This window comes from Vulpes vulpes, chromosome 5 (genome assembly GCF_048418805.1).
Source record: "Vulpes vulpes isolate BD-2025 chromosome 5, VulVul3, whole genome shotgun sequence".
Taxonomy (NCBI): domain Eukaryota; kingdom Metazoa; phylum Chordata; class Mammalia; order Carnivora; family Canidae; genus Vulpes; species Vulpes vulpes.
The window spans coordinates 93,242,106-93,267,589 of NC_132784.1; the positions used below are offsets into that span (position 1 = coordinate 93,242,106).

Sequence of the window (25,484 nt, forward strand, 5' to 3'; positions counted from 1 at the left end):
AGGAGGGTGCTGTGAAACCCCCTCCCCAGGTGTGGGGAGGAAGCGCAGAGCAAAGAGTGGGGAGGAGCCTCTCTCCTGCCGAGTGCAGTGAGGTGGGGCTGCCATCATATCTCCTGGAGAAAGTGGCTGAGGCTTTGGGATGAGCCTGGCCTCGCGGAGAATAAGCAGCTGGTCCATATTTGAACCCAGGTCTGCCCCCCTGGGCAGTGCCATGCTCTGTGCTACACTGCCTGCCTCTTGGGTAGATGTGGGCGGCCGGCACCCGGGCTTTGCCTCTCTTATCTACACCGAGGATCCACTTCTGGGATCTTGGGGACTGGGAGCAGCACCCTCGCCCTCCGGTCATCTACAAGCATCGGGGACCACAGACACCAGAGGGTTAGCCAACAGTCACTGTCCCTCCAGCCCCACAAGACCCCTGCCATCACCCAGCTCCTCCTCTGGACCCTCTGGGCCTCCCACCATCCACCAACTGGAAGGGCAGCATAGGACCCTGGGGCCGCTTCCTGCTCCAGCGCCCTGCTGGTGTCCTTTCCCACGGTCAGAGCTGGGCTCCAGTGAGAGTACTGCCCTCCTCAGACAGAGGGACAGGGCCGAGGGCAGCTCCCGAGGCAGGTGGCGTCACCTCTGCCTTCCCTGCCCATCAGCATTTTCTCCTCTCCCTCCTCCCTCCGTCTGGGTACCTCTCTCTCTCCCCTTGCCCTCCACCACCCTCTCTTCCTGCCTCTGCCCTCCTTCGTCTCCTCTGCAGGCAGGCAGGGTTCAGCCAGAGTGTGCATGGCCCTCCTGGGGATCAGCCCTCCTGGGTGCAGTCAGCGCTCATCCCTGCTTGGAGCTTCCAGCCCAGGTCCTCATCTTCCTGACTCCTCCCTCCCTCATTCATTATTCATCTGAAGGTTTCTGACTCTGGGCCAGGCTCTGTTTCCAGTACTCGAGATACAAACTTGACCCTGGCTTAGACCCTACTTGGGGGAGCTCAGAGTCTCAGAGTCGGTTAGGATGTGGTCTTGGCTTCCTTTTGTGAGATCTAAGTTACTTGGGGGAAGGGAAGTTGTCTTTCAGTTATTCTTCTAAAATTTACCAAGTTCTTTTTTTGTTTTGTGTGTTTTACATTTCAGAGACGACAAAACCTTTTCTTATGCCACCTATGTTTTCCATGGAGGGGAGGTCAGCTGGGTCCTGGGTTCCTGGGAAAGAGCCTTGCACATCCAGGACTCCAAAATACATGGACCTGGATTCAGACCCCATCTCTGCTGCTTGCTTGCTGGGTCACCTGGGCATGTTATTTAACCTCACTGTGCCTCGGTTTCCTTCTCTGTAAAACAGATAGCAGCAACACCCTTTTTCGCAGGATTTCTAGGATTCATGAGAGCATGCCAGCCTGGGGTTGGGCACCAAGTGCTCAGTAAACGGTGGAGTAGACGCATTGCACATGCCCACCCCCTTCTCCGACAGCAGGAATTCCAGCTCCCTCCCCCAGGGGGTCCCAGTCCTGGCATTAAAACTGGACACTTTTTCTTTTCTTGCTTTCCTTACCCTTGATAAGATCTCAATCATTAGTAAGGAGGTATTAAGCACATTCTATTTAGAAGATGACCTCAACTCCAGGTTTTGTCTCCATGGAGATTTAAATGCAGCTGGGGAAGTAATCATGGAAGAAAGTTTACAAGAAAAGCATTGGGTCAAAGTGTCACTCAATGTGGGTCGGCTTCCTTCGGAGGTAGTGAGTGCTCTGTCCCTAGAAGTACTGAAGCAGAGGCTGAGGGAGCACCTGTTGGGAACCCCAGGGTGTGTGCACTGCCTCTGATAAGTCTTACCAGTTGCAGGGGAAGGCACCACCTTGGGGTCAGCCAGGTCTCTGCCTGGCCTGGCCCTGTTCCCTGGGTCTCTACTTTGCCAAGCAGGGCAGCAAGGCACGGCCCATGGGTGAAAAGCCTTGCTTGGAGTAGCTGAGAAAAATGTGGTGCACCGTGGTTCTGGTTTGCAAACCCCCTTCTGCGTGGATTCCAGGGGGCCAGGCCACCCTCCCAGTTGGACTGACTCTGGGGTTTGGGTAGTGAACAAACCTGGGATGCCAGGAGCTGGAGCTAATGACAGTGGGAGTCCTGCCTTGGGGAAGAAGGGATGGGCCCAGGGGGTTAGGGGCCAGTACTGTTTCCTGCCTCGGGCACATGCTTTGAGAGGTTATCCTCAGCCCCCCCATGATTGCACCTCTGACCAACAGTTCCACTTGATGATGGAATTGACTGGCCAGCTCCACCATATGAGACCACGCAGAAGGTTGGCATTGATGAGCAACAGAGCAGTGCAGTGCAGAGGTCAAGAGTGGAGCTCTCATGCCTGGCTGCCTCCACTTGAATCCTGCTCCCCAACTTCCTGGTTGTTGGGACCACATCACATGGCTGCTCTGGGCCTCAGTTTCCCCATCTGTAAAATAGGGTGATCGTAGGACTGACATGGGGATTAATGGTTAACACATGGAAAGCACTCAGAATGTATCGGCCACATAGAAAGAAGCGTTAGTGCTGTTCCCAGGATGGCAGCAGGTAGGCACCACTCACCCCTCTGTTTGCACCGCGAGTTCGGTCGAGTTCAGTACCAGAGGCCAAAAGTTTCTTGCTAGAAGAGGCAGGGTTGTGTGGGGACACAGGAATGAGAAAAACCCCTCTGTCCGTGGGGAGCCACCCGTCCTCCCAAACTGCCATCAGAGTTTGAGAATCGCCCTGTCCCTATCCTAATATATCTCTGTTACACAAAGTGTTGTAAGCTTAACAAACTACCTAAATTTAAAAAAAAATGGGGGGGGGGTGGGCTACCTGGGTGGCTCAGTGGTTGGGTGTCTGCCTTTGGCTCAGGTCGTGATCCTGGGGTCCTGGGATGGAGTCCCACATTGGGCTCCCCCGTAGGGAGCCTGCTTCTCCTTCTGCCTGTGTCTCTGCCTCTCTTTCTGTATCTCTGAGGAATAAATAAATACAATCTTTAAAATACACACACACATATATATATTTTTTTCTTTAACAGACAGTTATTAAAAATCTCCTTGGCCCAAGCAAGTCTGTGAAACACTAAAGATTTAGAAATAAGTAAACAGTGCTCTCTCCTCAAGGAAGAGGCTTATCTCTCTGGTCACAGAGAGATAAGCCAATTGCATAAATTACAATAATGGCTTCGAAGTGGGCTTCGTTATCTGCACCTCACAGATGCCCCTGTGATAAGGCCGGAGGGTATGAGCAGCCTGCCTGGGGGGCCTTGCCCTGGAAGCCTCTCTCCCACCTCCTCCCCTCCCTCAGCCTCTGCAGTACCTGTGGGTTTTGCAAGCCATGAGTGGCACCTCCACCCTCTCCATCCCACTCAAGGTTGCGAATAAAAATGAATTAACATATGACACTCCTGATACCAGAGGAAACTGCTGGAATCCCCTCTTCTCTAGTCCTCTCCTCCCCTTCCGGGCAACAGGGAGCGCCCCCCAAGCTACCCCTGCCTTGAGCTCAGACCTCTAGGCATAAGTGCTCATTTACAGTCACAAGGTAAAGCCCATCTTGTTTCTAGGTGTTTCCAGACTCTAGTCCCTCTGTCTTCACCTCCAAGATGCTCAGAGGACCATGGGCCCAGGGGTTGAGGGTTGGAGGGACGGACAGAGGGGCTCTAACATGCCCTGGACTATCCTACTGTCATCTCCATGGCAGGGTTCCTAAGCCCCCATAGGCCCGGTTCTGACCCTCTTTCTCCAGCTAGTGTCTGAGCAACTACTGCATGCTCTGCACCCCTGCTGCTAGCCCAAGGATCCGCCTTTCCCTGCGAAGCTTCCTCCCTCAAGCCTCTACAACCCCAGAGTGTATCTGTCCCTGTTCCCTCTGTCTGGACTTCTACCTCCTTCAGCAGCTCCAGCTCAGTCAGACTCACGGGACTGTGGGCAGGTGCCTTCCAATTGCTGGGGACTCAATATCCCCATCCATATCTGAAAGGGGTCCCGGATGCCCTAGAGTGTCCTCCCTGCTCCAGATTTTACACTGGACCTGTTTACACTCTGATATTCTGTATGAGTCATTTCCCTCTCTCCTCCTTCAAGCTTGCCTCAAACTCTCCTTCCTCCAGGAAGCCCTCTTTGGTCAACCCTGTGAACACTTTTTATGTGCTCAGTTCTGTTGGCAACAAGTAGGGCTACACCAGTGCTGATGCAAGGGTTTCAGGGGGCCTCAGTCCCTCACAAGCTCCATCACCCAAAAGGCCACCCAAATATATACAACCTGAGTAAGAATAGAGCTTCATATGGAAATGTGACCTCTAGGTTAAGTCCTCCCAAACCCCCACCTTCCACCAGTCCTAGCCCCAAACTGACTATCTAGAAATTCTAACAGCCTGTATTGTTGTTGTTTTGTGTGCCGCCTTTTTTTTTTTTTTTTAAAGACTACTTATTTGAGAGAGAGCAGGGGCAGGAAGAAGGGGCAGAGGGAGAGGGAGAAGCAGACGCCCCGCTGAGCAGGGAGCCCGACGTGGGAATCAGGACCCAAGTGGAGCAGAAGGCAGACACTAAACCACTCAACCCACTAAGCCACCCGGGCACCTCTGACAGCCTGTGTTCTGTACTCAGGTTTCCAATGTCTGTTAGGTGTCTTCCTAGGGTTCAGATCCTAAACTCTCCGGGGTCTCCAGTGTGATCTCCCCCAGGCATGCCACCCCACCCCAACTGCTTTGTTCGGGCAATGACACCCATTGGCGACCAATTAATCCCTTTGCGATGATTGTGGCACTTTCACACATGGTAGTCCATTTTGCTCTGAAAACACCCTGTGAGGTCAACAGGGCAGGCACAATTACACCCATTCCATGGATGTGGAAACTGAGGCCCTAGGAGGTTCAATACCTTGCACACGGTTAGTTACATGGCAAAGCAAGGCCTCCACTGGTCCACCTACCTGCCTCACTACCCTCTGAACTGCTTTGTTAGCCAGCTAGGATTTTAATCCATTCCCGTGGTGCTGTTGAGCCCTTGGCCCCAGCGCTGGAGAGGGATCCAGAACAAGCAGATCGGACTTCTAATCTGACTCGCCCAGCTGGTTCAGAATTCAGCTGCTCTTTACCTTCCCTCCTCCGTAGCTGCTGGGGGGCGGCCTCCCGGCACCCCTCCTTCTCCTCCCGCCGCCTCCCTCCCCCACTAGCTCTGGGAGCCCTGAGGTGGGCGTGGGGTGGGGTCCCAGGAGGATGTGAGTCTGAGGACAGGCGGGATGTTTTCCTTCTCCACATTGTTCGGCCGTGCCCATTGTGTAGGCTGAGAGCTGGACGTCACTGAGTCGCCTGGCTGGCTTTCAGCAGAGCTGGGGAACATTTCCGGAGGGAACTGACCCGTTATGAATGACTGAGGCTTCTCAAAAGTGTTGGCATTTCTTTGGATCGGCCAGACTGGGGGAGCAAGGGCAAGGAAGACTAGATGACTCCCTGCTCCTGGCAGCCAGCTGCCAGGCTTAAGGTCCCAGGGACCTCCGCTGACATGCTGGCTGCCAAGAGGGCCTGGTTTCCCCCCAGCACGAGGGGTTTGGGAGTGTCAGGTGGAACGGAAACAGTGGGGTGGAGGTGGATGGAAGGCTTGGCCAGAGGAGCCAAAGTGAATGGTTATTTTGTTTACACCACCTGACTCCAACTTGAGACAGCTCACATCTGAGGATGGGAACCATCTAGACACCTTTGAAAAGCTTTGTCGAGCTCACCCTACAGGAAACACAAGGTCAGAAATGTGTTAAAGCAGCTCAGTGTTTGCGGTGGATGAGTAATGCTGGGTATCCACTCCCAGGGAAGGGATTTATTGATGCATCCCTCTCTGTACCATACCACTAGGCTGGGTGTGCCTCCAGAGAGGTTCCGGCGTGTAGGTGCTCTGTATCCATGTCCTCTCACAGGTTGATTTAATCCTTACAGTAAGACCCATGGGGCAGACGTCCTAATCCGCTTCTTATAGATAAGGAAATGGAGTCTTGCCAAGGTTAAGGAATTAGTTCTAGACGACACATACACACAAACACAGAGCTATTTCTTGGCAGAGCTGAGATTTGAACCCAGGTCTGTGACACTACAAAGTCCATGTTCTATAGCAGGATTTCTCAAACATTTACATAAATGAGAATTGGCTGGGGTGTTAGCCAAGAATGCAGAGTTCTGGGCCCTGTCCCTGTGTGCCCTATCCCCATCCCACCCCGCCATCGTCCATTCTCATTCAATAAGGCAGGGTTGTGTGGCAAGAATCTACATTTTTGCCAAATAACACAGGTGATTCTGAAGTGGTTGGGCCACTTCAGGTTGAGAAACACTGCGTTGGGGTCTGGCCTCCATTCTATGATTTTAGCCAAAGGGAGCCCCAGTCTGGTCTGAAAATGTGGGCACAGCCTCAGGCCTCTGCCAAGTCCTCGGGGGGTGGCCCTCTCACCTCACGCGTCCCTTATCTGAGGAGTGAAACCCAGGGAGGCAGCCTGGAACCTAAGAAGACAACCAATCTGCAGCCTAGAAAAGTCTCCCATTGTTCTTTATAACATTTTAAACCCACAAGAGGAACCTGTGTGACAAAATCAGGGATAAAGGGGTCCTCGTTCATCCCTCTGATGTTCATGGACCCCTGCCATAGGAAAGAGCTTGCAGACACCACGGAGATCCTGAGATGGCAAGTGGTACAGGTTTCTCAGAGCTGGGTGCAAGCAGGAATCTCCTCTGAGAATTATTTGGGCTTTGCTAAGAATACAGAGTCCTGAGCCCCAACCCAGACCTCCACAGTCAGAGTCTCCGTGGGGTGAACTCTAGGGATCTGTATCTAAAATACACTCCTCAAAAAAAAAGAAAAACCACTCCTCAGGCAATTCTGAAGCAAATAGGGGTTTGAGAAGTGGTGCCCAGTGTGTCTGGAAGGCAAGGAGGCTCAGGCAACCCGGGAAGGCCCCGAGGCTACAGCATGGGCTGGGAACCCCGGGGTGCAGCTGTGGGTTAGCAGAAGGAGTATTACACTCTGTGTGTGGCATTCTGGGTTTGAATCCTGGGTAAGTGACCACACCTCCCTGAGCTCAAGTCTTCACAGGCCAAATGAGGTTCATCTGGGCCACCTCCCCACATGGCTGTGAAGACCCAGGGAGCATGCTATGGGCTCTGAATACTCAGCAGCAGATGTGTGGTGGAAGGAGCTTCTTCTAGGTTTTTAGGCAATGCTAACAGAAGGCTCCTGGCAGCACCCAACATCGAGCATCCAGCTGGCACAGACCAACCTCATTCTTTCTTCTTTTTTAAAAAAATTTAATATATTTATTTATTTGAGACAAAGAGTAAGTGAGCAACAGAAAACATCAGTGGGGGTGGGGAGAAGCAGTGGGAGAAGGAGGCCCCCCGCTGAGCAGGGAGCCTGATGGGGGACTCAATCCCAGGACTCTGGGATCATGACCTGAGCCCAAGGCAAATGCTTAACAGACTGAGCCACCCAGGTGCTCCAGACCCACTTCGTTCCTAAGAGCTGGGTTGGGTGTGGAGGGTTGGAGTTCAGAACCGTGACTCTGGACTCTGATGCAGTGGTCTGGGCCATTCTGGGAGGGTCAGGGCTCAGCCTACGGCCGAAAGACTATGAAGCCTTGGTCCGGCGGGTCCCTCGCCTTCACTGCTCTCCCCTGTCCGTCTGTCTACTCCCCTGTCCATCCATTCTCAAGCCCCTTCACTCCACTTTGGGAGGTCATACCAAAAGTGTGGGCTCTGAGGAGTCAGCTTGAGCCCTTCCCTGTTCTTCCCCCACTTTTCCTCACCTTGTTTCCCTGCTGTTGTCCCTGCTGAGATGAGGGGCCTCAGTGCTTGCCCTCTCTTTCCCGCCACCCTCAGGCAGCTCGCAGGACTGATCCCCTCTTCCTTGACACTCATGACCTCTGTGGAGGCTCCATCGCTTGCCCAGCCCACACCCTTTGAGAAGCCCAGGGGCCATTCTCAGGCTGTAGCCAACTCCTCCTCAGGGAAGGATCTGCTAAAGCCAATTCACAGGCAGAAGGTGAAAGAGGCATACCGGGCCCTCCCCAGGAATATCTGCACTTCACAGGAGTTGCAAATAAGAAGCACAGCCTGGAAGAGAACCTCTCCCCCAGCAGTTTAGCCTTGTGGTTAGGGACACAGGCCTCTGGAGCCAGAGGGTTCAAACCCTGGCTAAAACATTCACCAGCCAAGCGACCTGGGGACACCTGCTTCACCTCTCTGTGCCTTGGTTTCCCTATGTGCAAAACAGATGTAGTCACCGTACCTATTTCCTTAACACAGGGAAGGCACTCAGAACATGTCCTGCACCTACTAAGTTCTCAGTAAATATTAGCCATTAGTGCTTATTAATGGAAGGATTTTGAACACTGGGCTGCGTAGGTGACTGTCCATGTCTGTCCAGGGCTGTGTGCCTACCACAGCCAGCCTTAGCCCTGGTGCTGTTATCGGAGGGCAGTGCTGCAAAGGGAACCAGTGTCCAGGCTCTCAGGCTGGGATTCATCCTCTAGGGAAATCTCCTTGGGAATAAGGGGGAGAGCAGCAGTGGCTGGATTAGGGGTGAGTCTGTAAGAGTATCCCTTACTCCAGGGCATATATGGACAGGAAAGGAATTTGACATCTACCCTCTGCCATTTCCTTTATGTCCAGCTGTCCTGTGAGCTGGGGGTGGGCTCGGTGAGGGATGGGAGCACATGGGGGCCCTTTGTGAACCACTGGGTCTATGCAAGCTGGGAAACAGGGAACTTTCTGCAAAATGGCAAGAGACTCAAGTCCTCCAGGTGACAAGATGGGCCCTACTACAGTCACTCCTCCTGCTCCCATCTCCTCCCTTCTGGCCAGTGTCCCTCCAGATAGAGGCAGGCAGGAAGACTGGAAGGCTCCTTGGGGGTGTGTGTGTGTAAGTCTCTGCCACACATGTTGCCTCATCTCCCAGCCCCACTTTCTCCAAGGACATGAGCAAGGGGCCTCCTCAGGCTCCTGAAGACCACTAGGCATCGTGGGAGAGCTCCTTCTCCTGACGTTGGACCACGGGGGATCGGGCCAGTAGCCATCGTGGGTATGGAGGATGCGACCCGATCTGAAGAATGCTGCTTACGTAGGTGACCCCACTAGGAGAGGAACCAGGACTGAGGCCAGATGAGGCTGAACACCACGTTCACATCCCAGAAACTCTGATACGCAGAAAGGAGACACCAACATGATGTGGGGACGGCAGCCAGCAGGTAACTCTCTCAGCACCTGCACCTTGCAGAAGGTGGAAGAAGCAAGCAGGGAATGGCTGTTAGGCCCACACACTCCAGAAGCCCACAGTGAGTCAGGGCTGGGCTACACCTGGAAGCCTGGTGACTCCTAGGACAAGAGCCACACGCATGAGTAATGCAGTCCAGAGGCAGATGATGGATGGACCCAGGTCACAGAGGAGGGTACCACTGATTCTGTCTGGGAGGGGGGACATTTGAGCCGCATGGGCTGGGTCGCATTACTGAACCAGAGGAGAAAAGTCAAGAACAGTCAAGAGGCCTTGTTTAGGGTTGACAAATCCTCGGCATGGGGGGAGGGGGATCAGGGGAGGGATGGGGAGCAACAGAGGAAGATGGACATGCAGGCAGCAGCCTCGATAGCATATGGAAGGGGCCAGGCTTTACTCTGCAAACAGTGAGGAGGAGGAACCGACATGACATTTTCCTGATTATTAGAAGCAATGTATCTTTATCACAAAAAACTGGGAGAGAAACAGTAAATGGAAAAAGAAGAAATTGACAATCACTCATATGCCAACTACCCAGAAATAACCACTGTTAACATTGTGATGTTTTCCCTTCAGATTCTTATAAAGAGAAATTTTAAAAAATATTCTATTCATTTAGTTGAGAGAGTGAGAGAGAGAGAGAGAGAGAGAGAGAGAAAGAGAGAGCATAAGCAGGGGGAGGGGCGGAGGGAGCTGGAGAAGCAGACTCTCCACTGAGCAGAGAGCTGGATCCTGAGATCAGGATCTGAGCTAAAGGCAGACGCTTAACCTACCGAGCCACCCCGGGACCCCTAAAGAGAGCTTTAAGAAGGGGATATGCATGATAAATATAATATGTAACATACAGGCATATTAATATAGCAAAATGCATGTTTCATGTTAGATTGTTTTTTTTTTAGAAAGGGCTTTTAAAAAATTTATTTATTTATTCATGAGAGACAGAGAGAGAGAGAGAGGCACAGACACAGGCAGAGGGAGAAGCAGGCTCCATGCGGGGAGCCCGATGTGGGACTCGATCCCAGGTTTCCAGGATGACGCCTGGGGCTGAAGGCGGCGCTAAACCACTGAGCCACATGGGCTGCCCCTCATGTTAGATTGTTAGAACATGTTCTGAATTCACAGAATATAGGTTAACATAAAAGCTATCTATAATAATGTTTTTTAAGATTTTTTACTTCTTGGGCAGCCTGGATGGCTCAGCGGTTGAGCATCTCCGTTTGGCTCAGGGTGTGATCCGGGGTCCAGGGATTGAGTCAGGCATTGGGCTCCCTGCAGGGAGTCTGCTTCTCCCTCTGCCTATGTCTCTGCCTCTGCCTCTCTCTCTGTGTCTCATGAATAAATAAATAAAATCTTTAAAAAAAGATTTTTTATGTCTTTATTTAACAGAGAAAGAGAGAGAGAAAGAACATGCAAGCAGGAGGAGTGGCAGGCAGAGGCAGAGTCAGAAGCAGACTCTTTTTTGAGCAGGGAGCCCGACATGGGGCTCAATTCCAGGACCCTGGGATCATGACCTGAGCTAAAGCCAGTCGCTTAACCCACTGGGCAACCCAGCCACCCCCAATTTTTTTGTTTTTTTTTTTAAACAATTTTTTAGTAATCTCTACACCCAACGTGGGGCCCAAACTCATGACTGTGAGATCAAGAGTCACATGCTCCATCAACTGAGCCAGCCAGGTACCCCTATGTGACTTTTTAAAAAACTAAATTGAGATTACACAAAGGGAGAGTTTTAAATTTTATTTATTTATTTATTTATTTTTAAAGATTTTATTTATTTATTCATGAGAGACACAGAGAGAGAGAGTGAGGCAGAGACACAGGCAGAGGGAGAAGCAGGCCCCATGCAGAAGCCCGACGTGGGACTCGATCCTGGGACTCCAGGATCATGCCCTGGACTGAAGGCAGGCGCTAAACCGCTGAGCCACCCAGGGATCCCTTATTTATTTATTTTTAATAGATAACACTTTCATGTGTTCCATAGCTCAAAAGGTCCAAGAGCATATATAGTGAAAATGTCCCTTTCACCCCATCCCTCACCAGCTAGGTCCCCTCTTAGGAGTCAGTGAATGTTGTGGTAAACTTCCAGGGACTTTATGCATAGACAAGATAAACCTGTCTTATTTTCTCCTCCCTTACATAAATGTTACCCAAGTGTTAGCCACTTACTCTACATCCCCCAGTTTTTACTAAGTATATCTTTGATACTATTTTGTATCAATACATAAAGAGTTTTCTCATTTTTATGACTACACAATATCCTGTGATATGGATATATACCTAATTTCTGCCTCCACTCAACCATTTGGGTGGTCCACAGTCTCCCCCCCAGATAAACAGTGCTGCAGTAAATAACTTTGACCGTGTGTCATTTTGCATGAGAACACCTCTAGGGATGCCTGGGTGGCTCAGAGGTTAAGCCTCTATCTTTGGCCCAGGGCCTGATCCTGGCGTCCTGGGATGGAGTCCCACATCGGGCTCCCTGCATGGAGCCTGCTTCTCTCTCTGCCTGTGTCTTTGCCTCTCTCTCTGTGTGTCTCTCATGAATAAATAAATAAAATCTTAAAAAAAAAAAAAAAAAAAAAAGAACACCTCTAAGTGCGGGATAACCTCCCAGAAGTGCGATGATGATGATCGATTGCAGGTCAGGGGCCAGGTACAGTCACAATGTTGATGGCTGATGCCAAATAGCCTCTGCAGAGGTGACACCAATTGCTCTGAAACGTTCCTCTTTTGATGTAAATGAAGGATGAAAACAGGTGTGAATTTGGAGGGCCAGAAGCCTGGACCTGCTTTTGGGGAAGGCAGGGCAGGCTAGGAGGCTCTGCCATCAAGCAGGAGAAACACATCCAGGACTAAACCGTGGTTTGGAACCGCCCAACAAAGACAGTGGATGGAGCTGGAGCTGCGGCTCCAACACCGTGCTGAACCTAGAATTATCAGGACAGAGACACGAGTGGGCATTTGGATGAGAGTGTGCCGAGGTCTGTGATGGGGCGATAGGGTGACAGGATGATGGGGTGCTGGGGTAGGGGGAAAGCTGCATCTGACCTGAAGTGACAAATGGGACAGAAACAACCAAATGGGAGGAAGGAGGGACACCTGGATGGCTCAGCAGTTGAGTGTCGGCCTTTGGTTCAGGGTGTGATCCCGGGTCTGGGGATGGAGTCCCTCATTGGGCTCCCTGCAGGGAGCCTGCTTCTCCCTCTGCCTGTGTCTCTGTCTCTCTCTGTGTGTCTCTCATGAGTAAAAGAAGGAAGGAAGGAAGGAAGGAAGGAAGGAAGGAAGGAAGGAAGGAAGGGAGTGTCTCAGGTTTCAGGAACCTTCAGGTCCCAACGTGTTGAGATATTATGAGTACGAAACTGAATTTGGTTCATCCTCCTGTGTTAAAGAGAATGACTTTCAATCTGAAAAACAAAACAGACACATTAAGAAGGAGTTAAGGGGGCGCCTGGCTGGCTCAGTCAGGGGAGGGAACATGTGACTCTTGATCTCAGGATCATGAGTTCGAGCCTCACATTGGGCATAGAGATTACTTAAAAAAATAAATAAGTAAAAACAAAACAAAAAAAAGCGCAAGAGAATTGAAGATTTCTGTTTTAAGACAGACTACTGACCACACGTTTGTCATCCCTCCTGTGACACCCCCCCCCAAACTGACAGTAAACCAATGAAGGAAAGTACATTTTCCTAACAAGGAAGAGAACAGGAGGGAGGCCAGCACAGATGCACATTTTCAGCAAGTATATAGGGGTGGACATAGAGAAGAGTGGTCCCTGATGAAGAGGGAGGACAGGGAGCCCAAAGTGGGAGGCAGCTGAGAAGGTTGCTCATCATCCAGCAGAACCACAGCAGGGCTCAGGCCACAGTGAGGCCATGGGGTTGGACCGTGTGGAGGAAGGAGGCAGGAGATGCAGCCAGGGCTGAAGAGAGGAGGACTGGCTAACACACAAGGACGGAAGATCCCTAAGAAACACGTAGGGCAGCCAGGCATCCATCCCCAGTTGGAAGGTTCAATGACCCCAAAGAAGGGGCTTCCACCTCTGTGACTTAGAGCCCCCCTTGTGACCCAGGCTCCATTCCTAAAGGAAATGAAGTCTGCCAACTGACCTACCAGCCTCACTCTTAAATATGGAAAGACAAAGACCATCAGACATTTAACAATAGTCTCTGGTATGGGACGTCTGGGTGGCTCAGCGGTTGAGCATCTGCCTTTGACTCGGCGTGATCCCGGAGTCCGGGGATGAAGTCCCACATCAGGTTCCCTGCGGGAAGCCTGCTTCTCCCTCTGCCTATGTCTCTGCCCCTCTTTCTTTCTTTTTTTTTTTTTTTAATATTTATTTATTTATTTATTTATTTATTTATTTATTTATTCAGGAGAGACACAGAGAGGGAGAGAGGCAGAGACACAGGCAGAAGAGAAGCAGGCTCCATGCAGGGAGCTGATGTGGGACTCGATCCCGGGTCTCCAGGATCACGCCCTGGGCCAAAGGTAGGCACTAAACCGCTGAGCCACCCAGGGATCCCTCTGCCTCTCTTTCTGTGTTTCTCATGAATAAATAAATAAAATCTTAAAAAAGAAGCCTCTGGTATGAAAAGGAAACAAAGGTAAGGACATAGGAGAGGATGCTCCACAAGAAAGAGAAATAACTTCAGACACAGAAGACACAAGAAAACTTTCAAGAACTAATAGATATTTTCAGGGAGATTTGTGGAGGTGTTGCATCCCCAGACAAGGACAAGATGCTATGAAAGAAGCAACCAGAAAATAGTGTGAGTGGGGCACCTGAGTGGCATAGTTGGTTAGCGTCTGACTCTTGATTTCAGCTCAGGCCATGATTTCAGGGTCCTGGGATCAAGCCCTGCATTGGGCTCACAGGGAGTCTGCTTCTCTCTCTCTCCCTCTGCCCCTCCACCGACTCTTGTTCTCTCTCTCTCACTCACTCTCTCAAATAAATAAATAAAATCTTTTAAAAAATAAATTAAAGAAAGGGAAAAAAAGAAAATCCTTTGAGCTACCAGAGATTAAAGATAGGATTGTAGAAATAAAGATTTCAATAAAAGATGTTGGAAGGTAGAGAATTACAGAATCATTCTGATGAAAGTCTATCCAGGAAAAATGTACAAAGAAAATTAAAGGGAAGACATTCTATTTTTTTTTTAGTTTTATGATAGTCACAGAGAGAGAGAGGCAGAGACATAGGCAGAGGGAGAAGCAGGCTCCATGCAGCAGGAGCCCGATGTGGGATTCGATCCCGGGTCTCCAGGATCGCGCCCTGGGCCAAAGGCAGGCGCCAAACCGCTGCGCCACCCAGGGATCCCAGGGAAGACATTCTAAAATAAGAAAACAAAATAATTCCCCAAAGCCAAAGAACACAATTTTCAAATGTAAAGGAGACATCAAGAATCACAAGTGAATGAGAGATCCACACATAAGCACTGTCATGACGAACGTTTAAAATAGCAATGTTAAACACAAGATCCTAAAAGTTTCCCTAGAGGGGAAAAAGTTTACATCGAAAAATATTAAGAATTAGCGGTGCCTGGCTGGCTCGGTAGGTGAAGCATGCAACTCTTGATATAGGGGTTGTGAGTTCAAGCCCCACACTAGGTGTAGAGATTACTTAAAAAATAAAATCTTAAAAAAATGAAAGAATAAGACTGGCCTCAGGATTCCCATTAGCTAAGGCTTTGACATTGTGTGAAAAAAGCCATTTTTAATCCAGAAGTCTATATCCATTCAAATGACCATTCAGGTGTGAGGAGGCACCATGACACTTTCAGAAATGAGGGACTCAGAAAATCCATGTACCATAAGCCTCTTCTTAAGAAATTACTTGAAGATGGGGTGCTGGAAAATGATAGTGTAAACAAAGAAGAAAAAAAGAGGGAGGGAGGAAGAGAAGGGGGAAAGAAGGGGAAAACAGTGGGACCAGGCCAGGGCATCAGTGAAAGGAAGAAGTCCTAGGTAGACAACCATGTGACAGAATACTCACCCAGGGTCACCTGCCTGGCTTGTTGGAAAAGCACAAGATTCTTTATTACAGGGTTTGAGTTTGAGCCCCACATTGGGCATAGGGCTTACTAAAAAAAAAAAAAAAAAAAAAAAAAAAAAAGATAAATAAACAATAAAAAAGACAACTTGCCCAAATTAGAGCATAAGAGGGAGGACTCTGTGTGAGGAGTTCCTGGGGTAAAGAAAGGGTGGGGCTACATACACAGAATATTTGATAGGCTGAAAAGTTGGAAAACAAACTTGAAGAAATGGTTATGTAAAGTGAAGAGAGGAAGAGAAGAGGAAGAGGAAGAGAGGCATTCAAACTCTAGGATAAACTAAAACAAATGAAAGGAAACGTAGTTATAAGACATTGCTGGCTCTGCCACAAACAATTTTTACCTTGTCTCAAATGTAAACGTTATTTACTGGATTTAAGCATCTAGAACCAACCTATAGGCAAAGCACGAAGACAATTATGGTTAGAAAATTAGAATATAGTGTCAGCAACTTTGAGCATTTCGAGTAAATGCTCAGAAGACAAAGTTGGGAAGGAGAGCCGGAGGGGAAAGGTAGGAGTGATGGTATCCTTCGCCTACAAAATAGTGAGTCCAAACTAGCAAGAACGGACAGGATGGGAAATAAAGATATAAATATGTTACTTGAAACAGCAAGTAATGAACAGATTTATTTTCATTTTACTGGAAGGAACTGAATAAAAACAGCTCTCTAACCGTGTTGGGAGGACAGTGGGGAGAGGGCTGTACAGATGATGTATGTGAACTAAATCCCTATCCTCCTCAGCTAAAAAATCAATGGAGGATGTCTAAAATGGAGAAATACAGAAACAGCAGCATAAGCAGATTATTTAGAAACATGGAAGTCACTCCCAGAGTAACAGGTAGAAGTAGTTGCCTCCAAGGAGTGAGACTAGCAGGGTAGGAGGGATGAGCTAGTAGGGCTGTTTACTGCAGGCTTCTCTGTTCAACCATAGTTAAAACCATGTGCAGGAAGTACTTGGATATAAACATGTAATTGCATCACAAGGTAGACAAGAAGGCAGGCGATGGGAGCTCATGTGCCTCACACGAGTGCTAGAAGCCAGACTCAAAGAAATTTGACACCCAAGTCATGAAATACCTTGCAGGTAGGAGGGAAAAACAACCCAGATTAATGATGAGGACGTCGGAGATGAGAGAATGTTCTGATTTTCACAAAGAGACAGAAGGTATTTCTGGAAACTATGGGCCAAATGGCTCAATATAGAATCCTGGCAAAATTCTAGCACAGATTATTAAACAGATGGCTTGGGAGTGCTTCGGGATTTATTTATTTATTTATACTCTGCCTTGTTCCAAAAAAGAAGGATTTGTAGAGGCTTACACAGAGGCATACAGTACAACAAGATAAAAAATAATTTTCCATGAGAAAAAGATTCTCAGGAAGTTAACCATAGAGTTGCTCTGTGACCCAGCCAATCCACCGGTAGGTATATGCCCAAGAGAACTGAATCCTGTTCACATGGAGACCTGTATGTGAATGTCCATAGCAACATGATTCATGATAGCCAAAAAGTGGAAACCCAAATGTCCATCAATGGATGAATGGAAAACCAAAATGTAGTACAACCGTACAATGGAATTTATTGTTCAGCCATAAAAAGGGGTGAAGTGGGGCACCTGGGTGGCTCAGTGGTTGAGCATCTGCCTTTGGCTCAGGTCGTGATCCTGGGGTCCTGGGATTGAGTGTCACATCGGGCTCCCCACATGGATCCTGCTTCTCCCTCTGCCTATGTCTCTGCCTCTCTCTGTGTATCTCTCATGAATAAATAAATAAAATCTTTTTTTAAAAAAAGGGAGTGAAGTACTAAGGTGCCACAACATCTAGGAACCTTGGAAACATGCTAAATGAAGGAAGCCAGACCTAAAAGGCCACATATGATCTGATTCCATGTCTACGAATTGTCCAGAATAAGGAAATCTATAAGGAAAGAAAGTAGACAGTGGTTGCCAAAGGCTGAGAAGAGGGGGGAGGGGACGTGGCTACTAATGCGGATAGAGTTTCTTTTTGGAGTGATGAAAATGTTCTGGAATTAGGTAGTGGTGATGGTCACACAATCTTGTGAATATACTAAAAACCACAGATTCATACACTTTATTTTTTTAATTAATTTATTTAAGTAAACCCCCAATGTGGGGCTTGGAACTCACAACCCCAAGATCAAGAGTCAAATACTCTTACAACTAAGCCGGCCAGGCGCCCCTGAATCATACACTTTAAAACAGAACTTTAGGGGCAGCCCCAGTGGCGCAGCGGTTTAGCGCCGCCTGCAGCCTAGGGCGGAATCCTGGAGACCTTGGATGAGTCCCACGTCAGACTCCCTTCATGGAGCCTGCTTCTCCCTCTGCCTGTGTCTCTGCCTCTCTCTCTCTCTGTGTGTGTCTCTATAAATAAATAAATAAATAAATAAATAAATAAATCTTAAAAAAAAATAAAACCCAGAACTTTAGGGATGCCTGGGTGGCTCAGCAGTTGAGCATCTGCTTCAACTCAGGGCGTGATCCCAGGGTCTTGGGATTGAGTCCCATGTTGGGCTCCCCACAGGGAACCTGCTTCTCCCTCTGCCTATGTCTCTGCTTCTCTCTGTGTGTCTCTCGTGAATAAATAAATAAAATCTTAAAAAAAAATAAACTAAAAGAGAGGATTTTAGTCCGGAAGACTCTATCAAGAAGGAGATAAAACAGCGTAGCCAGTCAGGGCAACACTTTTGTCTTATGGGGGGGGGGCTGGGGGGTAACTTGCTCTTAGGAACCAGCACCATGGCGTCTGGCTGCAAGACTGGCTCATCCATCCTTAACAGCGATTTGGCCAATTTAGGGGCTGAGTGCCTCCAGATGCTGGACTCTGGGGCTGATTATTTGCACCTGGATATAATGGACAGGCATTTTGTTCCCAGCATCACTTTGGACATCCTGTGGTAGAAAACCTCCAAAAGCAACTAGGCCAGGACTGTGTCTTTGATATGCACATGATGGTATCCAGGCTGGAACAGTGGGTAAAACCAAGGGCTGTAGCAGGAGCCAAGCAATATACATCTTGAGGCCACCGAGAACCCAGGGCTTCGATTATAGACATTCAGGAGAATGGAATGAAGGTTGGCCTTGCCATCAAACCAGGAACTACAGTTGAGTATTTGGCATCATGGGCTAATCAGATAGATATGGCCTTGGTTATGACAGTGGAACCTGGGTTTGGAGGGCAGAAATTCATGGAAGATATGCTGTCAAAGGTTCATTGATTGAAGACTCAGTTCCTGTCCTTGGACATGGAAATCGGTGGTGGAGTAGGTTCTGACACTATCCGTAAATGTTCAGAGACAGAACCTAACCTGATTGTGACTGGCAGTGCCATTATGAGGAGTGATGCCCCCAAGTCTGTGATCAACCTGTTAAGAAATGTTTGCTCAGAAGCTGCTCAGAACCATTCTCTCGATCGATGAAACCACAAGGAGTCCAATGTTTATGCTCATGAAATCTTTTACTGGAAGACAAGAATATGGACTACCAAATTCTATCACAGTTGAAACAGTGCTGTTTTCCTGAGCAGCTATTCATTCTAGTGGCTAAAATCTGTTCTGCAGAATGTTCCAAGAGATTAGGAATTGGTGTGTATTTTTAGTGATGGAATTTAAAGATTAGTGTGGCAAAATAACATTTTTACTGGGAGACTTGATTTTTATAAAGTAAAAATATGGCTGTATTAAGTTTATAAACAAAAAATGTGTCTTAATGCCTAATGATGGCCTACTAGCTCCGATGAAAAAATGTATTTTTTCTGCATTTTAAATCTTCTCATTTCTTGATTCCAAAGCAAAAGAAGTCCTTATTCCTGTTTTGTGTCCTTATTGATTTGAGTGTATGTGTGTGACAATGACTAGAACGGAACTTGTGAAAAATCTAGGTTTGAATCAGGCTAAGATGGCATACTGTATTACTGCTTCTTAAACATCTCTTTTTTACTTTGTACCTTGTATTTGATACATAAAAACTGTAAAAACAGTGTATGAAGCCCAGGGATTTCAGGTGGCCTGCTTTAAAGTCCAAATATAGATTTTATCAATGTGTTTGTTAGCTCTGCTGGAGGGACAGGTTATACACTGATCCCCATCTATCTCTCTTCTTACTCACTATTCTTAAGGATGTGAAATAATGCGCTTGCTCCAAGCCAAAAGGAAAGGAAAGCCTCTATTTGGAAGTAATATTGAGTTGAATCTGGACTCTTCTCTTTTCCAACTATTCAACTTTAGCAAATCAAATCAACTAGCCTCTTTGAGTATCTGTTAACTGATTTATACATTGAATATAATTATAATAACCATGCAGGGTTGTGTTGAGCATTAAGAGAGAGTGTCCTACATGTAAAGCTTCCACTACTATTCCCAGAATTGTAGGATAGTTGAACTGAGGATGCTCAATACAAAGTAGCTGTCATTATAAAAGTTTATGTTTTGTAGCCTATATAGTACTTCGATATAATCTCATTAAATCCAAAATCACTCTTATGAGTGGTAGGACAGGTACTTTTGACCCCATGTAAAAAATTGAAGAAACTAAAACTCAACAACAAACTGATACCAGGGAAAGAATCCAGTAGAGCACAGGATTTCTGATTTGTACTCTTTATAAATGGAGCCCTTGGGAAATAGATTAGGCAAAGGAAGCCTCTTTTATGTAACATTGTCTTATTACCAGTCTAATTTTACCCTGTAGTGGAACCAGATGGCTGAGAACATTCTGGATACTATGGATTTTGACCCCAAGTATATGTATCATATCAATCCCACAAAGACCAGATAGGCCAAAACATGACAAGGTACAAAGTTAATCTGTAAACTAAATATTTAAAATTGTGTCCCAAATTATACTTTGACAACAAATATGTATCCACTACTTCATTCTTGCAAATTCTCTTGTTATATATTACATATACCGAAAAAGAAACGGGAGACCAGTGTCATTAAACTTCTTTGGGCTACTTATTGAAAAATAAGGTTTGAAAAATAAGAACATTAACACTTCTGCATAGACTAGAGCTTGCTTGTTTGTTTCTATACTATAATGTAAAAATTTGTTGGTTTCTGTTTTGACTTAGAAAAGCTTTGTGCCCTGAATAGGTGGTGTTTAATCACATCAGATAACATGAGGCATATAGAAATAACTTTAATTAAAAGACATACATAGAAGATTAAAATGTCAGACATGACCAAAATATTTGAGCTTATTTGCCTAGACAACTTGGGTTTGTCTGGCTTTTGTTTTCTTTAAAAAAAAAATAAATGTACAGGGATGCCTAGGTGGCTCTGTTAGTTGGGCAACTGCCTTAGGCTCAGGTCATGATCCTGGGGTCCAGGGATAGAGCCCCATATCAGGCTCCCTGCTAGGCAGGGAGTCTGCCCCTCACCTCATGCATGCTTGTTCTCTCTCTTGCTTTCTTTCTCTCTCAAATAAATAAATAAAATATTTTTTTAAATAACAAATGTACAATTAAACTACAAAAAAGTGAATTTTTTGGAATGAGGATTATATCTCAACTAAAAAAAATTAGAAAAAATGAGTAAAGGAGGCTAAAAGGACAGAAAATAAAGTCAGCACAGGATACATATACTATAAAATTCTGTACAGGTGATAAAGGTGGACCATGACTTTGGCCATGAGCTTTCCAGCAGCTGCTATCAGCTTGGAAAGAGTGTTAATTAAATGATTCCCAGAATCCACAAGATGAAAAGGAACTGGATGCTCCGAAGAATTGCAGCTCTTCTTGGTACTAATGCCCAACAGAAATCTCTCCTGTGCATCTTCCTATAGGGGTCTAGCTCGTTACCGTAACTCCAGTAACACAGCATAGGGTCACTCAAGCTGGGCAGAAAGCCCCAGTAGAATTCAATAGGGGCATACTTTCTTGTGGGGCCAAAATGGTATACCAGGATATGTGAGCTATTCCCCAGTGGTAGAGTGTAGATTCTCTGGAGCAGTGGTTTCCAACCTCGGCTGCACATTAGAAAACTCTGGGGAACTTTTGCAAGATACCAATATAAGACCCCACCAACAGAGAGGCTGACTTTCTTCAGCTTCCAAATGATTCTAATATATAGCCAAGTCTGATAATTACTAAGAGAGGAACTGTACATTCCTCATGAAATCCTCCATGAATATTATTTCTTGCCTTGGAATTTATTCATAAATTCAAGCTTATTAACTTATTAACTTATTAAACTTTAAATTCATATACTAGTATTTTCCAAATGTCTACTATATACCAGGTAGGTGCTGGGCTGTGTGCCTGAGACAGAAGGATTGTGTGACCCAACCTCCATCCTCAGGATGCTGACAGTTGATCTGCATCAAGGACACCCCAACTGGTGATCACAAGGAATTGTGGTATGTGGAGATGCAGGCACCTGGGGTAGCAATGATGGGGCAGGGGCTCCCCACAGGATGAATAGCTCACCTGAGCCCTGAATGAAAGGTTCATTAGGAGGGTGGAGGATGGTGCATTGTGTTCAATATTTTTTCAATGAGTTGGATGACTGTTAGTAGCCATACATTATGAATGTAAGGTGCCGGGCAGCCCGGGTGGCTCAGTGGTTTAGTGCCGCCTTCGGCCCAGGGCATGATCTTGGGGTCCTGGGACTGAGTCCCGCGTCAGGCTCCCTGCATGGAGCCTGCTTCTCCCTCTGCCTGTGCCTCTCTCTCTGTGTCTCTCATGAATGAATAAATAAAATCTTAAAAAAAAAAAAAAGAATGTAAGGTGCCATCCTTACTTGGGAGCAGCTGGAGGAATAGCCCTTCCGTTGCATGGCTGATGAGACCCAAAGTGTGCTGGCAGGGAGGAGAAACCCAAATCGAAATTACATGAGGCTCAGGGTAGGAGAAGGTGACTTAGAGGCGTAGGCGGCGCCGTACTTGGTGTTCTCCCAGAGGCTCAAGTGTGCCTTCATTTCATCCCACCGCAACACTGTAAGGATGTGATGTTTTGCAGTTGAAGAAAATTGGGCTTACAGTGTCGAGCCCAGAGTTGACAGAGTCAAGTGCAGGACCAGAACCTAGTGCTGGTCTGTCCTGCTCCCACGTCCATATTCTTCCCATTATTCCACATAGCCCAAGTCCTATACTGCATAGGACTTCAATAAATCAGGGTGTCTGGGCGGCTCAGTAAGTTAAGCATCTGCCTTTGGCTCAGGTCGTGATCCTGGGTTCCTGGGATCCAGCCCCACTTTGGGCTCCCAGCTCAGCAGGGAGCCTGCTTCCCCTCTCTCTCTGCCCCTCCCCTTGCTTGTGTTCTCTCTCACTATCTCTCTCTCTCTCTCTGGCATAAATAAATAAAATCCTTGTTTAAAAAAAGGACTTCAATAAATCAACTGCACATAGACAAGACAGGAAGACTTGGTTCAATAGTAGTTCATGGGGGGGGGGGGGGGGGCAATGTCACCAGCTATAAGCCCATATACAAGTCTTGGGTGTGTGAGTAGGAGTTGAATGTGAGAGGCAGATGGCATCATGGGGAGGATCCAGACTTTGGAGTGGTCTCAAAATTCAGCTTCAATACTTTCCAGCTGGGTGACTTTGGGCTAGTTACTCTGTCTTCCTGAGCCTCGGTTTCCTCATCCATAAAAAAGGAATAATAATGCCTACCTCATAGGACCCCTCCATCGTGAGGCGCCCCCAGCACCAGGGCGTGATGGTGAGCATGGGCCAGAAGAACTCCTACGTGGGCGATGAGGCCCAGAGCAAGAGAGGCATCCTGACCCTCAAGTACTCCATCGAGCATGGCATCGTCACCAACTGGGACAACATGGCCCCACACCTTCTACAACATGCTGCGTGTGACCTCGAGGAGCACCCGGTGCTGCTGACCGAGGCCCCCCTGAACCCCAAGGCCAACTGTGAGAAGATGATCCAGATCATGTTCGAGACTTTCAACACCCCAGCCATGTATGTGGCCAGCCAGGCTGTGCTGTCCCTGTACGCCTCTGGCCACACCACTGGCATCGTGATGGGCTCCGGTGACGGAGTCACCCACATGGTGCCCCACACACAGTGCCCATCTATGCCAACACAGTGCTGTCTGGTGGGACCACCATGTACCCCGGCATTGCTGACAGGATGCAGAAGGAGATAACTGCCAGGGCACCCAGCACAATGAAGATCAAGATCATCGCACCCCCTGAGCGCAAGTACTCTGTGTGGGCTGGGGGCTCCATCCTGCCTCACTGTCCACCTTCCAGCACATGTGGAGCAGCAGGCAGGAGTACGACGAGTCCGGCCCCTCCATCGTCCACCGCAAATGCTTCCAGGCAGACTGCTATTTAGTTGCGTTACACCCTTTCTTGACAAAACCTAACTTGCGCAGAAACCAAGATGAGATTGGCATGGCTTTATTTATTTATTTATTTATTTATTTATTTATTTATTTTGTTTTTGGATTTTTTTTTAAATTTTTTTTTTATATTTTATTTTTTTATTCATTTATGATAGAGAGAGAGAGAGAGGGGGGGGGGCAGAGACACAGGCAGAGGGAGAAGCAGGCTCCATGCACCGGGAGCCCGATGTGAGATTTGATCCCGGGTCTCCAGGATCATGCCCTGGGCCAAAGGCAGGCGCCAAACCACTGCGCCACCCAGGGATCCCTGTTTTTGGATTTTTAATTTTTGTTTTGTTTTGGGTTGGTTTCTTTGGCGCTTGACTCAGGATTTATTTATTTTTTATTTATTTTATTTTTTAAGATTTTATTTATTTATTCATGAGAGACATAGAGAGAGAGAGAAGCAGAGACACAGGCAGAGGGAGAAGCAGGCTCCATGCAGGGAGCCCGATGTGGGACTCGATCCCAGGTCTCCAGGATCACGCCCTGGACTGAAGGCGGCGCTAAACCACTGCGCCACCGGGCTGCCCTTGACTCAGGATTTAAAAACTGGAACAGTGAAGGTGACAGCAGTGGGTTGGAGCAAACATACCCAAAGTTCTACAATGTGGCCAAGGACTTTGATTGTACATTGTTCTTTCTTTTTTTTTAATAGTCATTCCAAATATCATGAAATGCATTGTTACAGGAAGTCCTTTGCCTTCCCAAAAGCCACCCCGTTTCTCCCTGCAGAGAAGGGCCTGTCCTCCCCCAAGTTCACACCCCGGGGAGGGTGATAGAATTGCTTTTGTGTAAATTATGTAGTCCAAATTTTTAAAAATTTTTGCCTTAATACTTGTTCTTTTTGTTTTATTTTGAATGTTCTGCCGTCACGGCACCTGTTTTTTGTCCCCCCAGTTGAAGATTTATGAAGGCTTTTGGTCTCCTTGGGAGTGGGGCTGAGGCATGGAGGCATCCAGGGCTTACCTGTACACTGCCTTGAGACCAGTTCAATAAAGTGCACACCTTAAAGACAAAAAAAAGATTCTCTGTCTCTCCCTTTGCCCTTGCCTCTCCCCCTACCCCACCCCAAGCTCTCTCACTCTCTCGCTCTCAAACAAATAAATACACCTTTTTTTTTAAAGTAGGCAGAAGACTTGAAGGGGCATTTCACAAAACAAGATGTACAGGTGGCCAATAAGTATGTAATAAGATACTGAACATTATCTGTTATTAGAGAAATGCAGATGAAAACCTCTAAGATGCAAACTTCCCAACATGAGGGTTAAAATGAACACGACTGGTGATAAGGATGTGGAGCAACTGGAACTCTAGCAGGAGTGTAGGCTGGTACGATCCCTTTGGGTAACTGTTTGGCAGCATCTCCTAAAGTTAAACCAATCCTGTGACCTCGCAACTTCACTTCTGGGCATATCCTCAATAGAATGAGTGGTTATGTCCCCCGAAAGACAAGTACATGAATGTTCACAGCAGCCTTATAGATAAATAGCTCCAAACTGGAAACCCACCTGTATGTCCATTAATAGCAGATGGGACAAATAAATGATGGTGTATATATGGTGACATATACGCTCTCAGAGTCATAATATTCAGCAAACACACTATTGTTTCTGGGGTGGGTACTGGAAATACTCTATATCTTGATCTGGGTGGTGCTCACCTGGGTAAGTACACATATAAAAATTCAGTTTATTCACTTAAGACTTTTACATTTTAATCTATGTAAGTTTAACATCAATTTTTTAAAAAAGTAAATAAGAGGTGCCTGGATGACTCAGTCCATAGAGCATGTAAATCTTGATCTCAGGGTTGTAAGTTCGAGCCACATTTTGGGTGTGG

General features: G+C 47.4%; 2 pseudogenes; both read left to right on the forward strand.

Moving 5' to 3' along the window:
• The first annotated feature begins 18,043 nt into the window (after positions 1 to 18,043).
• LOC112914378 (ribulose-phosphate 3-epimerase-like) lies at positions 18,044 to 19,227 on the forward strand (annotated as a pseudogene).
• Positions 19,228 to 22,783: 3,556 nt separating this feature from the next.
• Positions 22,784 to 23,670, forward strand: LOC112914379 (actin-like; annotated as a pseudogene).
• Positions 23,671 to 25,484: the final 1,814 nt, after the last annotated feature.